The sequence below is a fragment of the Triturus cristatus genome, chromosome 10 (assembly GCF_964204655.1).
Source record: "Triturus cristatus chromosome 10, aTriCri1.1, whole genome shotgun sequence".
NCBI lineage: Eukaryota > Metazoa > Chordata > Amphibia > Caudata > Salamandridae > Triturus > Triturus cristatus.
The window spans coordinates 841832477-841850174 of NC_140593.1; positions in this window are offsets into that span (position 1 = coordinate 841832477).

Here is a 17698-nt window from a genome sequence, read left to right on the forward strand (position 1 = left end):
CCCTTTAAAGACAGTATTGTATTGCCCAAAGCCAATGACCTGGTTGAGCGGGTGAACTGAATGATTAAGGAATGTTTGCAATTGGCTCAGGATTCAGGGAATCCGGCCAATGGGACACTCCAGAATAAGTTGTGGTCTTACCACACTGCACCTAATTTGTTTACCAATGTCTCACCTTTCTTGGCAACAAAAGGACAGTTACCGGTGACTAAACTGTTACCTAATTGGTTGAGTGGTGGTGAGCCTCAGTGGGTGTGCTGGGAGGAAATGGACAAGTTGAGGAGGCTCCACCAGCAGAATTACAAGGAAAGATATGACGTTGGTCATGGTGTAAAGGTTGGCAGGTGGAAGGTGGGTGATTGGGTACTCATCAAACTGCATGTCTCCAGACAAAAAGATTACAGTAAATTCTCAAAATCAAAGAAAGTGGTTAAAGTGGGCGGAAACATGGTTACTATGGATGATGGTAAAACATGGAGTATGGACAGGGTTACATCGTGTCACCCGGGGTTATTAGATCAGGAGCTCGGTGGTGGTTCGCATTAAGAATTTGGAAATGGTTCCTGCATTGGGATGGAGAAGAAAAGGGTGAGGGTGTCCAAGTCTCCGGGTTGGCATAAGGATTATGTCATGGAGTAATTATACCATACCTAGTGATGTAATTCCACACTTTCCTCTGTGTTTATACTCTATGATGCATCAGAAAAAACTGGTGTAAGAGGAAGATGGGTTGTAGTGAATACACGATCTGTATTTCAGTGTCGTTTCTAAAATGTATCCTTTATGTTACATCACGCATGTTTATGTGTTTAACAAATTACCCTTTTTCTTTCCACCCGCTTTCCCCCTTTTCTCTCTTCATCCTGTTGGTGCATTTTTGTATTCAATGACTGTAACAATGCTGAAGTTTACGTTGTTTGGCGGTTGCGTTGAGACTGCCAGGGTTGTCACACAATAAACAGTTTCTTACCAATTCTCGTCTTTGGATTTCTTTACAACAATACTCCAACCCTTCATGTATACTTCAGCCATGCTTTGCCTTTGCCCTGTGGACAACCCTTCACAGAGGGTCAATACTCTCCCCACACATAGGCCCTCTTAGGAACCCAAGCATTGTGCAAAAGCCACTTTTATGAGCAGTACAGAAACTATTGAAAATGTACTCTAGCTCACTGTATACCTTTCAGTGTCAGAAGCATATAGCAAACTGACACCTTCATTGGATGATGTCATTAGTGTTGACATCAATGATGTCACTTGATATGTTATGAGTGATATACTATGTGAGGTCATAAGCAGTGCATTGCAGGGGAGCAAGGTATAGTTAGATCGGTAAACTATGACTGGGAAATTTCAATTTATTTTCGCTTATCATTTTATTTTTTAACTGATTTTTTCACCTAACTATAACCTCACTTTAACCTTCATTTTTTTCAGTGAATTTCTCATGTTTTTAATTTAAAGTAAAGAATTACAACCACCCCTAACTGTAAAGCCACTTTAACCTTAGTTTTTTTCAGTGAATTTCTAGGGTTTTATCTTTAATGTAAAGTAAAAGATTACTAGCTTAATTATCAGTATGGAGTAAACTCCTCATTATGTAAAGAGCCTTTAAAAGCATTTGAACTTGTTATTATTCAGTAATCTCACAGAATAAAACACTACAGAATGGCACATAGAGTAGCAGCACAAAAGACAGAGCATTATAAACGAATACAGCTAGCAGTGTACAATAAGTATACATTACAGTAATTCAATGTTGCAGGCCATGGTTCTCTACAGCAGGCAATCCTTAGGAAACCCCAACTATGTGCATTAAAACTGCAGCTGGCAAATCACAGGTGCATATTAGTGCCAGAGTACAATGCCAAAGCAAGATAGGAAGCAAACAATGTACAAATTGAAGAAAAAGAAACCCAAACAATAATTCAATAGCTAACAGCAGTAGCAGCAGCAGACCAGAAAGTGCTCGGCCTTCCCGCGCATTTGTACATAAGGGGGAAGGGTGAAATCGGGACACAAAGAGTCTCAATGTAGGGTGAGTCATCTCACACATGGGCCGGGCCCCCAGGAGGTGGGAATTAGATGGCCAAGGAGATTCAGAGTCAAACCCATTGTATACCACCTTATCCCAATTGACACACTGCTGTTGCAACAGCTGCAGAGACACAAACGTTCCCAAACAGAACGCACCTATGTATGTATGTATAAAATATTTATAAAGCGCCGCTATCGCTCCAAAGGAGCATCTTTGCGCTAGGCGTAAGGGAAGAAAATACTCAAGTCTGCTGCGGACCAATGTGGGGATCATGTAAGCAAGAGGCACAGGGAGTATAGCCCTCCAAAAAAGCTCCAAGTTTTCAGCAATTTCCTAAAGGCGGATTCTGAGAGTGTGAGTCTGAGAGGGCCAGGAAGCAGGTTCCAGGTTTTGCCCAGAGGACAGCTAAAGATTTTCCACCTTTTGTTTTCCACCTAAAAGGAGGAGGTTTTAGGAGGTTTGCTGATGAATGTCTATGCAGACGGGAAGTGACGTAGGGGGTGAACCTGCCCACTAAGTATTTCAAACCTGATGCTATGGTCGCTCTGAATGTGATAAGAAAGATCTTAAAAGAATTCTCTTTTGTGAATTAGCACCAATGTATTGTCTTAAGGGTTGCTGAAGCAGAAGATAAATGAGGTAGCTTCAACACCAGACAGGCTGTAGCATGGTTTACTGTGTACAGTATTTTTTGAGTTGTCTTGTTGGTCCCTGCATACAGGCTATTGCAGTAGTCCAGTCTTGAGGTGATGAGGGCTATGGCCGCTGTCTTTCTTGCTGTGCACCGTATCAAGTTAAAGAACCTTTTTAAGGTTTTAATCAACTAGAAACACTTCCCAGCCCCCGCTAGAGCTTGTGGGTGAAAAGAAAGTGATGCATCAAATTTTACTCCTAGATTCTTTAACACCTCCACTGTGTCCAGAAGGGGGTGGTGTCTTTAGGCTACCATAAGGTAAGGGGTAAAAGGATTGGCCTTTCCTAGTAGCACTATCTCAGTTTTTTTAGTGTTACATTTAAGATGATTACGTTTCATCCAGCAGATGACTTTTATGAGCAATATTTGAAACTACATATTGTCATACGATTATAGAACCTCACTCACTCACTCCCCCACCCATTTATTCAGTCACCCAGAGAACCACACACTGCTACACACTTTCAGGGATCCGGGGAATCTGCCCTTGAGGTCCCCGGGGACACAGCCAACTCCACGGCCTGTGAATACCCAAAGGGTGTAGCTTACTCTGACTCATTGGCCCTTCCAACATACCACCCCTTAACTCCAGGTCCCGCGCCACATTTTCATCTGTACGGCCCAATTTTAGCGGTCGCTCTTCTGCCACACCCCAATCTAATAAGTACGCCCTCCATCTGACCAACGTAGGGAGGCTGGGATGCATCAAATATATTGCAATTTGACGCTTGGCCTGCGTCAGTCCCAGCAGAGTGAATTTATGTTGCATTCATGTCCCTGTTTTTGGGGTTGCCAGCATGCCCAGTAGGCAGTGCTAGACCAAGGTCTCAATCTAGGATCTCATGACCTCCTATAGCTCATGCAATATTCTGTCCCAATAAATCGGCAGCCTTGAGCAGCCCCAAGTTATACAAAAGACTGTCGCCGGCTCCAGCCAGCATCGAGGGCTGCTGGGGATCACATCACATCAACTCTAGGCAGTCTCTGAAGCATCAGAAAGGTATGGTGCTAATAGTGGAACTGTGTGAGTTTGAAGAAGGAGTTGCTTGCAACTTTGTGGACCTGTGCAAATGCCCAGGGCCACTCACCATCTGTGAGGGGTAGTGATAGGTCTACTGACCATCTTTCACAAACCCTCATCACGTCCAACCTATGATCAGCTTTTAGGGCCTTGTATATGCATGAGATCATCCCCCTGGTAGCGCCTGTGTCCTGCAGAAGCTGTAGTGTCTGTGACTCCTCTGGCTCTGCCGGGAAAGTAACCCACATCTTGCGGGCTGTGCGTGATATCTTAGCATACTATAGGAATTGACCGGGTTGTAGCTGATAACAATTCGGGGCCTCGTCCATCGTGAGAAAGGTGCCCTTTAGATATAGGTCTCCAGCAGTGGAGCACCCCCCCCCCCAGTGTATCATTGCGTGGGATCCATCACTGCTTGTATCTGTTGAAAACAGGGTAGCCACCTACGGGGCACAGTCTAGTGGATGGGGCCCTGCGAAGCAATAGAGTGACCGCCTGTTCATATACCTCCGCAACCTGATGGACTATAAATGGGCTGTCTTGCTGGGACCCCTTAACCCATCATCAGACACCATAGTAGATCTGCCTACTCGCCCCACTCTGCTAGTAAGGTCTTCTCACCTTTCGGGCCTTGTGAACACCACTGCACAGCGTACAGTAGTAATCCCGCAAAGTAGTACAGTTGAAATTCCGGAAGACCTATGTACCTGACCTTTACATCCAGTTTCAGCACCTCTAACTTCACTCTGCTCTGCCCGATGACCCACGCCAGGGATATTAGTACATAGAGAGTCTTGAGTATGTGCAGTGGGTGAGCTCTCCATGAAGCTCTATGCAGAGAGCGCAGCCTTTCTGTAGTAGTGGCTCACTCAACTAAATGGGCTTGGGTGTCTGAAATGAGAGGCTCTTAATAAAAAGGAACACAGAGCGCGCTGGCTATGCATAGTAGGGGTTTGCCACCTAATGGGGATTAGGTCTCTGGAGGGAGTGACTCTACGCACAGCCTATGCCCTCAGTGCTGACTGTGCATAAAAGAGTCTTGCCCACCTAGTAGTGCTTTTGATTCTGTAGGGATTGGGCTCAAAGCACAATCCACACAATAACCACAGGCTGTGCAAGGTAGGGGCTTGCCCAGTTCATGGGACTCATGTCTCTGGAAGGTGGGGCTCTACACACACTCTGCGCACTGAGTGCAGACTGTGTGTAGTAGGGGCTTGCACATCTAGTGGGGCTTCATAGTTTATTGTGAGTCAACTCTACTTTAAGAGCTTTGGAATGCCTGAGACAGTACTTTCATTTTGTATTTTTCTTGTGTGTCTTCTGCGGGACAGTTACAACACTTAACATTTTGTATCGATCCACAAGGTTCAGGAGGTTAGGGTATCCCTACCCTGCCCTCATATGTCCTTTTTCTAAAAAATGTTTAGGACTCAAGTCCTGTAATGGCAGCACCAACATGTTTCTTCATGAGGCAGCTACCAATCAGGTCTTTTGGTCTGGAGGACTATCGGGATCAGCCAATCAGATTTATTTTTGTGGTCAAAAACAGTTGCAGAGGGTTACAACTAATCACAGAAAGCACTCTTTGTCTGTAAAGATCTAGCTTTCTGCCAAATTTGGTGTAATTCTGTTCAGACATTTTTGCAGTCGCTTCGTCTAAAGTTCCTATGGGAAATTGAATAAGAAAACATGTTTGGCACCCTTGTTTCTTAACCCCCGCTTGATGGATCATCTCAAAATGTTCCAGGAAGGAGGTGAGGTGGATAAACATTTTGTGGAAAGTTTCTTGAAGATTCACCAAACAATGCCAAAGTTATTAGCAAAACAAAAAACACACTTCTTATGGAAACTCTGCCATATATATACCTACACACACGCATTACCTTCTGGCGGTCGCCAGTAGGTAGTTATAGTTAGGACCTATTATCCATAGGAAAATCGTAACATTCTTTTCCCAATAACTTTGGCGTCGGTTGACGAATCTTCGTGAAATTTTCAAAACTCGGGGCGCGCTCCGGTCAGCTCCTATCTTAAAAGTTTCAGGATGATTCGGCAAGCGGGGGCCGAGAAAAAAGGGGGTTCCAAAACGTGGTTTTTCCATGTTAATTCTCATAGGAAACTTTAGACACGGCTAGAACCCAAACTTCTGAACGGAATTACACCAAATTTGGCAAAAAGGTAGCCCTTGGTTCAGAAAGATCCCTTTTTGTTAAATGGTGTAAATCCGTTCAATAGTTCATGAGAAATTAGAAAAAGAAAAAGTTTCAATATCTGGACGGAGCCTAACGACACATCTCATCGTGAGATCTGATTGGCTGTCAGTACTTCATCCTGGAATTGCTGGCAGCCATCTTGGGACCAATATACATGATAGTACCCCATTGAAATGCATTGTAGTGAATCGAAGATTTTGAGGGTTACCAAAAGAAGAACTATAAAGGGTGATAAGAGACTTTGGTTAAATTAGAATTCATTTGTTGATGGTACCATACTAATTTCAGCAATTGTGGTGTGTTCTGACGTGGTTTTACCCCGTGAAAAACCTTCTACTAGGATATCATGAATCATGTTTGACAGAAAACTGAAGCTAAAATGAGAGCATATTTTCTGTAAATTCATATTATCTTTCTCAGTCATGTGAGAATGAAGTCTGTCACTCTCAGTAAATCATGTACATCCAACAAGGGCAGAGACTGTCAGTTGATTCCTTTGTGTTCTACTGCACCTTCCCAGAGTGTTCTAAAGAACAACTAGAGCACTAACAGCCTTACTTATGACAAAAGTATGGCACACCTGAAGCCATCGTGATTGGAATAAACTGGTAACTCTTAAAACATTTAATTTAAAAAGGAACAAAATGAGGGGGTTCATTTAGTCATAGAAATTATGGTTAGTGCTGTAGAAAGAAAAATTAGGACATGTTTCAAGTGTGAGCTCAAATATCTTCCTGTTATATTTCAAGAGGAGCAGCCTGTCAGCTGATGCCTTTGTGTTCAACTGCAGCTTCCCAGAGTGTTCTAAAGAACAACTAGAGAGCTAACAGTCTTACTTATGACAAAATTATGGCACACCTGAAGCCATCTTAATTGGAATAAACTGGTAATACTTAAAACATTTAATTTAAAAAGGAACAAAATGATGGGGTTCATTTTGTCATAGGAATTATGGTTAGTGCTGTAGAAAGAAAAATTAGGACATGTTTTAACTGAGATCTCAAATATCTTCCTGTTATATTTCAACAGGAGCAGCCTGTCAGTTAATGCCTTTGTGTTCTACTGCAGCTTCCCAGAGTGTTCTAAAGAACAACTAGAGAGCTAACAGTCTTACTTATGACAAAATGATGGCACACCTGAAGCCATCTTGATTGGAATAAACTGGTAACACTTAAAACATTTAATTTAAAAAGGAACAATATGGGGGGGTTCATTTTGTCATAGAAATTATGGTTAGTGCTGTAGAAAGAAAAATTAGGACATGTTTTAACTGAGATCTCAAATATCTTCCTGTTATATTTCAACAGGAGCAGCCTGTCAGTTAAGGCCTTTGTTTTCTACTGCAGCTTCCCAGAGTGTTCTAAAGAACAACTAGAGAGATAACAGTCTTACTTATGACAAAATTATGGCACACCTGAAGCCATCTTGATTGGAATAAACTAGTAACACTTAAAACATTTAATTTAAAAAGGAACAAAATGAGGGGGTTCATTTTGCCATAGCAATTATGGTTAGTGCTGTAGAAAGAAAAATTAGGACATGTTTTAAGTGAGATCTCAAATATCTTCCTGTTATATTTCAACAGGAGCAGCCTGTCAGCTGATGCCTTTGTGTTCTACTGCAGCTTCCCAGAGTGTTCTAAAGAACAACTAGAGAGCTAACAGTCTTATTTATGACAACATTATGGCACACCTGAAGCCATCTTGATTGGAATAGACTGGTAACACTTAAAACACTTAATTTAAAAAGGGACAAAATGAGGGGGTTCATTTTGCCATAGAAATTATGGTTAGTGCTGCAGAAAGAAAATGTAAGGCATGTTTTAAGTGAGATCTCAAATCCTCTTCTATTTCATTAGAAAATTCTGACATGCAGACTGAAACAATCGCTTTCAATACCAGCAGTAGACTTCCAGTTAACTCCCTGGTGAGCAGTAGCTTTACTACAGTGATCTAATGAACAACTAGAGTGCTAACATTCTGAATTCATGGCAAATGTGTGACACATCTGAATGCCTTCTTGATGGAATCAAAGTAAAAAACTGAAAGCATTTCCTACTGAGGAGACTGCAGTAAATGAGGAAATTAGGAAACTTCATAACAAATAAATCTACCAAGATGACCACCAGAGAAAAAAGAGCACAAATGTAGCACAAATATCACCCAGATGTAGCCCACATATAGCCCAATGACAGAAGTGTGCAAAACACTTTTTATTTTTATTTTTTCTGCAGTTTTATATAGTGCAGATTGGTCAGGTATTGGAGCGTTACATTTTACTTGGACCCCTTATTGCGTATTTTGCACGAAGTACATGAGATTGATTTTGCGAAACATTGAACTTTACGATTCTGTTAACCTGAAGTTGCTCTGAACCGGGCTTTGTAACACCCGTTTTTACCTACTGGTTTTAATTAATTCTCACTGTATTGTATTAGGAAAGAGGATTTACTGTTTTTATGTACACTTTTATGATCTATGTTTCTAAATCAGATCGAATAAAGTTTAATGAATTCTATGGCAGGACGGAGGCGAGGATTATGCATATCTTTCCTCACTTTATTTTCATAGCAGTTCAAAGAAAACGTAACACAACAATCATTAAACAAAAGACTACACAACCCATGAACCATTAGGAGGGAAGTCTCCAAGGCAACTATAGTCCAATCATATCACAGTCCATTGTATATAATATTGTGACGTCCCTTCCGCTTCCTCTTTCTTCACTGCTCGTCAGTTAAGTGCATTCCTTACATTCTTGGCTTAATCTGACATTGTGGCTGTTTGTATAGCGGTTTCTTGTGCACGTTATTAGCATTATTGCCTTGGTATTGTTTCATATTCCCTGCGCAGCAGGCTCGTGCCCGAGAGCGTTCTCCCCCTTGCAGTTTCTCCCGCTGTGCGCTCTGCGCGCGGTGAGATCCTGTCAGGTGCGTCTGGTCCGAGCGAGGCAGATCCGTCGAGTGCTCCCGCTGGTCTTTACGCGCGTTTGGGAATCAGGTCACTCCTTTAGTGTCCGCTTGATTCCCGACCAACCCTCGCCTAATTTTGACACCGCTACGCGGTGATTTCCCTACACGGCCACTTTAGTGACCAGCGCCACCTGGTGGTGGTAATTGGTATTGTGCCTCAGTCTATTCTTATAACAGCTTCGGGGAAAGTCCAGCTGTTGGGAGCACCGGCGAGGGGGATGCCTTAAGGATTGTAAGGGCATTTGTTCTGTGCTCACACCCTCTGCTATCATGTCTTCTCCATAAGACCATTTTTACTCCTCCTACCAGGAAGTGGAGGAGGAATGGCCCCCCAACTTCTCCCTCCAGCAGTGGACCAAGCCCTCTCTCTGGCTATTTCTAGGGCGCTGTCTCCTCTTAGGGATCAGGTTGATAAGCTGGCGAACAGCATCCCTGCGGTGTTCAGTGACCCTGATCTGGTGGTGGAGGGTCCCAGTAGCTCCCAGATGGGAGATAAAAGGGCCGTAAGCATAACGCGGGGCACTTGAAAGGATTTGATAAACTTACGGAGACCTTCCTCAAGTGTGCACGAATGCTAAAACATGCACCCAGCCGGGAGGAGGAGGAGTCCGGAGAAAATTGCGACGCTGTCACCACTATTGTAGACCCCAACGGCAGGTTTCCCATAGAGGGAGAGGGTGCATCGGAGGACGATTTCTCCTCCGATGAGGATAAGGACTCGCGGCGTCCCTGACATCCAGAGTCCCACTCCTCTCAGTCCCGGGTTGGGGACAGGGTCCACTCGGACATGTTCGAGCCTACCCAAATTTAACATCCTAGGTCGGCGGAGGGGACCCCCTCACACTAAAGTGGCAGAGTATGTGGTTGGGAAAATCCATCAACCCCTTGAAAGGGAGGTCAGGAATAGGATGAGGGGAGAATGCCCCAGGCCCTCACTGAAGGGGAAGGTGGCACACACGCCTGAAATTGATGAGAAACTATGTACCTTTTTCTCCAAGTATATGAGGGATCCCAAGAAAGGAATTGATAGGTCTTGGACATGGTAGGGTCCTTGACCCAAATTATTCAATTGGTGGAGCGTTCAAAAGAGTCAGGATCCCCTTTGTCCACAGATATTGTGGCTGGTTGGGCGCACTACCCTAAACCCTAAAACACTACCCCCTCCACTACCCAAACACCACTGCACTACCCTAAACCCTAAAACACTACCCCCACCACGACACCCTACACTACCCAAACACCACTGCACTACCCTAAACCCTAAATCTACCCCCAGCACAACTCCCTACACTACATAAACACCACTGCACTACCCTAAACCCTAAAACACTACCCCCAGCATGACCCCCTTCACTACACAAACACCACTGCACTGCCTTAAACCCTAAAAAACGACCCCAGCACGACCCCCTACACTACACAAACACCACTGCACTACCCTAAACACTAAATCTACCCCCAGCATGACCCCCTACACTATACCAACACCACCGCACTACCCTAAACCCTAAAACACTACCTCCAGCACGACACCCTTCACTACCTAAACACAACTGCACTACTCTAAACCCTAAAACACTACCCCCAGCATGACCCCGTCACTACCCAAACACCACTGCACGACCCTAAACCCTAAAACACGACCTCATACACTACACAAACACCACTGCACTACCCTAAACCCTAAAACACTAGAACCCAGCATGACCCCCTACAGTACACAAACACCACTGCACTACCCTAAACCCTAAAACACTACCCCCTACACTACACAAACACCACTGCACTACCTTACACCCTAAAACACTACCCCCAGCTGAAGGACTGGGTTATTCTAAGACCCAGCGGTGCCCGGGAACAACACCTGAAACCTTCGTGGGTTACCTGTTCTGGCGTACAAAACACAGAGACACGGGACACTTCCAGCGACGTCAGAGATCAGCGTTTATTTACTGCAGGGATACAGAGGTCACAAGAAGTACACAACGTGTAGGTTCTCGGAGACTGCTTCGATTTGCAAAAGTGGATCGCTCCTTTTATACACGTTTTTGCCATTGCACAGTATGGCGGACAAAGGTTACAACTCAGTTCCCACAATAAACTTCAAAAGAGTCGTGTTCATGTTTCAGGGGGCCGGAACATAATTACAACAGCATTGCCGGTTCCCAACTGTAAAAACATATCTTTTCTGCAATAAAACACATTCCATCCTGACCGTAAACACATTAGGAAAAGGGACGAAAACAGATGCAAAGAAAGGACAAGGATGCACAACAGATTAGGAAAGAGTGTTGGGAGTAATAAAGGAAACTTGATAACGGGATCAAAGACCTCGTGTCCAATGTATGCATGACTGAAACAATAGACCGGCACGGCAAGATGAGCCTCGAGCGGGGCCATCTGCCTTCGCCGTGTCATTTCCCTCATCGTGAAAAGTCACCCTCAAAGAAACACGTGTCCCTCGTGTAAGCTTGGGAATCCCAGGGTCACGAAGCGGACAAAGTCCGTTCGCTGGCTACTTGAGGGCAAGAAACAAAATGGATGCTGTATCTAAAATGGAACCCAAGGGTTCGGATGAACAAACCCAAAAATAAGACGAACCATACGTGGTTGCATAGCGAAACTGAGTACACCCACTATACTCGTCATTTGCGGTTCGTAGACACCAAACTCATCCATATTCGTCACCACTCAAAAGTGTCGTTCCGTCCCACACGGAACCTCAGACGCTCCTTTTGCCCTCATGTAGGCAAGCACTAGTCAAGATCGGAATCTATTTCAATATTCATCAGATCGTTCAGCTGCTGCTGAAACATCATTCTATTCATCAACGTCTCCTTGGTAACAGATGGCCGTCTTATACACGTTGTAGCACAGAGGCCACATAAGGCAGGACCACACTGCACACAAAGACAACACGTGAACAGAAACGTTACAACAACCCCTACGATCATCAGAATCTTCCAACCCCAAGTTGACATCAGGCCCCAAAACCATCCTAGAAGCGTCCAATTACCTTCGTCCACGTGTATGGACTCGGAAATCTTGTGCAACTTCGAGATGGCTTGGTAGACAGTTGGAGCATTGTCAGGAATAAAAATGCAACAACTCGAATGGATAACTTTACACACAGCACCTCTATCTGCAAGAACAACATCTAGAACCATACGGTTCTGCAACGTCATGAGTCTATCCGCCTGAAGTTCAGCTGTTAAATTACCAAGGGCACTTGCAGTAATATTAGCAGTCGACTCAACTACACGGGTCAACTGTCTTAGGTTCCTACTATTAACCATAGGTCCCCAAAACGGCAAGAAACCCTTAAAGAAGTCTCCTGCTTCTTGACCGGCAGTATCCTCTTTGCTAATAACGCCTCTCACAACTCTAGTTTTGTGATAGTCTGAGGCAACTGTGAAAGTCGGTGGTAAAAGATTCGCAATATAACAGGTACCCGAAAAATCACGGGGTAACCATGTATATGCGCGTTCATAACATACAAAATAAGTGCCCTTAGCGGTCAGAAAAACAGGGGAAGAGAGCATCGGTAGAACATACGTGTCAGTGCAAGCATTGTTCCCAAGTTGTGCTCTCGGATTTCGACCCAAACCTTTCAAGCAGAAATTACCGAGGTGTGGTACAATCCATATTGGGGACGAGCTCTTAAGCTGTCTATCACCCACTGACGTACTATACTCAGCCTCGCTCAGATCCTTATAGGCCTGCACTTCTTCATCTGGGATAAGCGATGCATCAAAAACATCTCTATCTAAATCCGCTATCGCTATCGCCAAAGGCTTGTGATACGGCCCAGGACCAAAATTGACAGAACGTGGCTCTCGACTGGGGTAGGAATCTAGTGCACTACGGAACATAGTTTGGAATGCTCGAGCTGAGCCCTGGGAGCTGTAAGGAAGGACCAAATACGGAATACCCCTTTCCATGGTATGTGGCATTAACCCACACACCCAACAATTGGTAGTATTCATCACCAACTGATGCTGATGTAGAAGTTGAACGAAGGAGTTATTCATAAATTCTGCACGTCTAACCTGTTCATGTTGAGGCAAAGGATGAAAAGAATGTGGGGAAACAGTGGTGAGGGAGCTTAGTTTGGGAGAAAGAGTAGGTGGAACAGAAGGTAATAACAACGGTACTCCAAAATACACACCACCCACCAATAGCATAGATACGGTCAGAAACAGTAGGAACACCTGAAACAGAAAACATTTTGTTCGTACAACCCTCCGTAACTCTAATCTCTGCGCCGAAATCCTTTCTACTTCCAACTGCTTAGAGAATGCCATCCTCTACAAACCGTCCGTGACGTACTTGACGCACTTCGTTCTGAGTAGCGATTATCAATCCCCAGGAGTTCCCAGGAATCGACAAAAGTAACCGACCTAGCGTCAGAAACCTGCTAAACAGAAAGGAGTACCCGCACGGCCCTACGGTAACCCGGATGGTAGGGTTTCCTCAAAACGTTCAGTTTTATTACAAATCTCTTAGCAGTGAAAAGCACATAAGAACTCAAAAAGAAAGGATATAATTGTTCATAATACTCATAGCATCAAAAAGCAAATATACAACTAATTTTCATTAGTCCTTGAACGAAGCAAGTATCGACTTCTTCCAGGTCGAGTTTGCTCTACAAACAATTGTTCAGCTGGCGCAACAGTGTTCGATGAAGTGAACGACGAATCAGACCTTGGGTTCTCTGCTACCGATGACTCCACATGTGGGTTTGGCAGTGACAAATCATCCCCTACAGGTTGAGCGTCACTAAACAGCACAAAGTGTAAAGGAGTCTCAGTTTCCGCTGCCGAAATCCCAGTTCTCACCCAACCGTCTGTTGGTAAGGGGATCGGTACCTTTTTCGTGTGGCTAGCGTGGACCCAGTTTTTCCGGCCCTCCAGTCGAACCGCAGTCCTCGTTGTCAACAAGACTTGAAAGGGTCCTACGAATCTTGGCTCCAAGTTACATTTCCGACCAAAATTTCGGGTAACGACCCAGTCGCCTGGCCGGAGCTGATGTCCAGGACCCTCTGTCTGCGCCGGTAGAGCTTCAAAGACCTGTTGATGGATTAACCGTAGTTTAGTGGTCAAATCATGAAGGTAATCGATTAGCATTGGATACTCAAGACTATCAAAAGCCTTAGGTCTCGGGACTCCCCAAATGTTCGCAGGGCGGCCGAACACAATCTCATATGGGCTAAGCCCTACTCGAGAGTGTACAGTCGCTCTGGTTGATAGGAGAGCCAGAGGCAAGGCATCTGGCCATGATAGACCAGTCGTAGCTTGTATCTTTGCGAGTTTGAGTTTCAGGGTACCATTGTACCCTTCAACCAAACCCGCTGCCTGAGGATGATTAGCGCTATGGAATTTTTGACGAATTCCAAGGCCCTTACACACACTCTGCATTACACTTCCCACAAACTCGCTTCCATTATCCGACCACACGATCCGTGGCATTCCATACCGAGGAAAGTATTCCTTCAGCAGGATTTTCGCTGTGGACAGGGCAGTATTATCCTTAACCCCTTCAGCGCTGCGCGGATTCCCCCGCGGTGCTGAAGGGTTCGAGCGCGGGCGGGGCCATGACGGAACGGTTCCGTCATGAGCACAGCTCAACCGATGCTCATGACGGAATCGTTCCGTCATGAGCATGGAAGGGGTTAAGAGGATAGGCCTCAATCCATCTGGAGAACGCACAAACCACAACCAAAACATACTTCAGGTTATTGCATCTCTCCATATGGATAAAGTCCAGTTGGATAACCTCAAAGGGACAGACAGGAGGAGCAAAATGACCAGGTGGAGTGGGGGTGCCCTTGCCAGGATTGTGCATCAAACACACCATACAATTCTTAACCACTCTCTCGGCACACTTAGCAATACCCTCATTCTTCCATACAGGGGACAAGAACCTACATATTCCTTTTGCACTAATATGTGACAACCCATGAGCCATCGTCACGACAGCTAATACGTACGCATCTGGTAACATCCACCTCTGACATTCCGTCAGGTCAACCCAACATCCATGCATATCCAACTTCCCCGTACTTTCTTTCCACTTGGTCTTTTCAGCTTTAGTAGCTTCGTTCTGAATTGCTTTCACACTCTCAACAGTATTTTCACACATACCAGTCTCCGTCGGCCACCTCACTGAACTCGTAACATACATTCGGGTCATAAAATCCTTAGCCGTTTCCTTAGCAATCTCATCCGCAAACGCATTACCACGACCAACATCATCCGTCACTTTCCGATGTGCACTACATTTAACGATCGCCACTTGTTTAGGCAATGTAAGTGCATCCAAAAGGTCATTCACGAGCTGCCCGTGTTGGATCTTCGTGCCATGCGATGTCATAAATCCTCTTTCTCTCCACAGTCTTCCAAAGTTGTGCGCAACGCCGAATGCGTACTGACTGTCGGTAAACACATTCACTCGCTTTCCTTTAGACAAAACCCACGCTCTTGTCAATGCAACCAATTCTGCCACTTGTGCTGAATTCTGATTCAATCTCGCAGTTTCCACAACCGTGCTCAACGTCACTACAGCATACGCAGTCGTCACATCGCCATTCGGCAATTTGAAGCAAGAACCATCCACATACAAAGTACCATCAGGATCTGTCAAGGGAGTGTTTTTCAGGTCCACACGACCCTTTGTTTCTTCCTCAGTTCGTAAATAACAATCATGTGGCGGTATATCATCTGATTCCATATTAATCGGCAACAATGTCGCCGGATTCAGTACATTACAACGTTTGATCTGTATATGACTTGCCAAAAGGGTCAGCTCGTACCCAGACAACCTTGCACTCGTCAGATGTTGAGTTTTTGTCCGGTTCAAGAGAGTGTCAACCGCATGCGGAACCATCACCATGAGCATATTATCCATGACAAGACCTGCGGACTGCCGAATAGACGCCGCTGCTGCCGCTGTCGCCCTCAAGCAACTTGGCAACGCTCTGGCTACCGGGTCTAAGGTCGAGGAAAAATATGCACACGGGCGCTGCTTGCCACCCAATTGTTGCGTTAAAACACTTAACGCACAACCTTCCCTCTCGTGGACGTATAGTGTGAATGGCTTGCTGTAATCAGGAGTACCTAACACAGGAGCCGAACACAGCGCATCACGTAGTTCAGAAAAACTTTTCTGACATTCCTCCGTCCATGGCAAGGGAGTCGAAACATCCTTGCACGTGAGAGCTATCAATGGCTTCGCTAACAGTGAAAAATTTGGAATCCACTGTCTACAGTATGACGTGATACCTAAAAAGGCACGCACATCTCTCTGAGTTGTCGGCACAGCCATTCGAGCAATTGCTGCGATTCTTTCAGGGGTCAACCTTCTTCCCGCCTTTGACAATAAGTGACCTAAGTAGGTAACTTCTTGACAACAATATTGTAGTTTAGAAGGTGACACTTTGTGGTGTAAATCACAGAGATGCTGTAACAGTGACACAGTAGCAGTCTTGCAAACTTGTTCAGTGTCTGCAGCTACCAACAGATCGTCGTCGTACTGAATCAAAGCCGCACCAGTCGGCAGCACAAATGCATCCAGTTGACTCTTAAGAGCTTGGCTGTAGATCGATGGGCTCTCACAGTAGCCTTGAGGTGCACGTTTGAACCGGAAGCTGCGACCTCCTAATGAAAAGCCGAACAAATCACGACTTTCCTCAGCAATCGGAATGCTAAAGAACGCATTCTTCAGATCGATTACCGAGAACCATGATGCAGAGGCTGGAATCAGAGTCAGTAAAGCTGTAATGTCGGGTACCACAGGAAACTGCGGGACAACAATTTTATTTACTTCCCGTAAGTCAATAACTAGACGGTACACGGGAGGCTTGGAGGGATCAGTTCGCTTCAAAATAGGCAACACGGGACTATTACACACGTTACCTCGTGTCTCCTCGATAACATCTTTATCGATCAGATCATAAATGATCGCTAATAGTGCCCGTTCACCATCAAGGGAGATACAAAACTGTGGTATGCGTGGTAAGCACGCATCAACTTTCAATTGAACAACATAAGGTGGTATATCCAGCAGGCCCACATCATTGGGACCTGTCGCCCACAAAGAAGCCGGAAGAGAACTCAATTCCGGTGGGAGCTTATCGATCGATAGATACATAGGAGAAATCACCCTCTCACCCAATGTAAGCTCCACACCTGTAGGAGAGCAGTACAAAGTCGCATGTAACCTCTTCAACAAATCCAAGCCCAAAAGATTCTCACCACAACCAGTAGTCAAAATCAAAGGAGCTTCTAACTCATGAGACCCAATCGTAAGGGGCAAGGGGCTAGAAACTGGATTGCTAACGGGGGCGCCAGAGAATCCAACGGAAACATTCGTTAAGCCAGACAAAGGTGCGCCAGGGAGTTTCAAATGCATAATGGAACTTTTTGCTGCACCAGTGTCCAACAGAAAAGGCTCAACGACGCCCAATGCAGCAACTGCAACATAAGGCCCTCTCTGATCAACCGGAACTGATACTTCTCCCTTCCTTTGTCTATGGCTGTCCTAGTAGATACCATCCGTATCAACATCACGCTCGACGTAATAGTCATCCACATGATACTGTGCAGATCTACCAGACGAGAGGTCGCGTCGATCGAAACAATTCTGCGAGTCTGAGGAAGTGGCAAGACGCTCGGCCTGATTCTGAGTAACTCTACGACCTCTACCACGTGAAGCTTGTTGAGGACCACTACGACCTCCTCGAGCTGACACACCATTGTTCCTA